The sequence below is a fragment of the Octopus bimaculoides genome, chromosome 19, assembly GCF_001194135.2.
Source record: "Octopus bimaculoides isolate UCB-OBI-ISO-001 chromosome 19, ASM119413v2, whole genome shotgun sequence".
NCBI lineage: Eukaryota > Metazoa > Mollusca > Cephalopoda > Octopoda > Octopodidae > Octopus > Octopus bimaculoides.
In genome coordinates this window covers 53,788,891-53,790,397 of record NC_068999.1, presented here as the reverse complement: position 1 = coordinate 53,790,397, position 1,507 = coordinate 53,788,891, and positions in this window count along the sequence as shown.

Genomic DNA, 1,507 nt, shown 5'->3' with positions numbered 1-1,507 from the left:
ACAAACACATATTCATTTTTTCATTTAATGTCTGTTTTACCATGCTAGCATGGGATAAATGTGGACTTCTTTGAGGCAGGATTTTACATACAGCCAGATGCTCTTCCTGTCATCAGCCATTGATTTATTTTTCAAATAAATCCATTTTTTTTTGTTATTCCACTGTTTGTAATGTCAACAAAAAACTCAAACATCACATCACTGTTTCACTCAGCAGCTGACAAGCGATGCCATGTAACGTCAATATTCGAGGTAGACTTAAATCTGTCACCTGATTTAACACCACCATTTGGCATCTCAGGTGTCTTTAGCAGAGTCTATTCTGTTGCAAGTATTTGGGCCAGGCCCCTCCCCCCGTTTGAGGATACCCCGCCCCTTTTACCAGTCTTGAAGACCTTGTAGGGGGACATGAGCACTGCCCTTCTCTCCTTAAAAACAAAAATCCCACACTCACACATACACATATATTCACATGATGGTCTTTAATGGGATTCCATAGGGTTTCTGTCTATCAAATTTGCGCACAAGGTATTAGTCAGTCCAAGACATTATATATATATATATATATATATATATATACATAGCATAAAATAAAACAAAAGTAATACAAAGCAATGACAACAAATAGATGGGAATTACTTTAGATAAATAAGTAAATTTGAAACAAATCAAAATGATAAACTACAATGAGATTTAAGCATATTTAACTGATGTTTTTTTCTTGAAGTATTTTATAAACAACTAAATGTGTTATAACCATTTGCATGTACATGCGTGTGTGTTTGTATGAGTGGAGAACAGGTAATTTGAAGCTTGAATGCATTAAAAACAAAGAACAGACACATATATAAAGTACAAATTTACACATATATACATAAAATGTATTAAAACAAAGGCAACAAATTTCAACAGAGATACAGTAACAGAAGGGTTAAGTTCTTGACACTGCCTTCTTTGAGTATCATTCTAGTTCCTCGTCTGCTTGGTTGACTTAGAGGAGTAAATCTAAGATAACTGAGGGAGGTGAAGTGCAACTGAAATTATGGCTTTTACCAGTTGTGACATTGCAATTGCTGTGAATACAACCTCAAAAGACAAATCTATATATCTTGTAGGTTTTTCAGTCATTGAACTGTGGCCATGCTAGGGTATTGCCTTGAAGGGTTTAATTGGACAAATTAACCCCAGGGCATATTTTTTGCCAAATCACTAAGTTACAGGGCATATAAACAAATCAACACAGGTTGTTAAATGATGGGAGGGAGGGACAAACACATACATACACACACACATATATATACATACATACACACTTAATAGGCTTTCATAATTTTCATGTACCAAATTCACACACAAGGCATTGGGCAGCCTGGGGCTATAGTAAAAGACACTTGCCCAAGGTGCCTTGCAGTGGTTGGTACTGAACTGAACCTGAAACCATGTGATTGCAAAGAGAACTTCGTAACCACAGAGTCATGAAAAAAAAAAAAAAAAAAAAAAAAAAAAA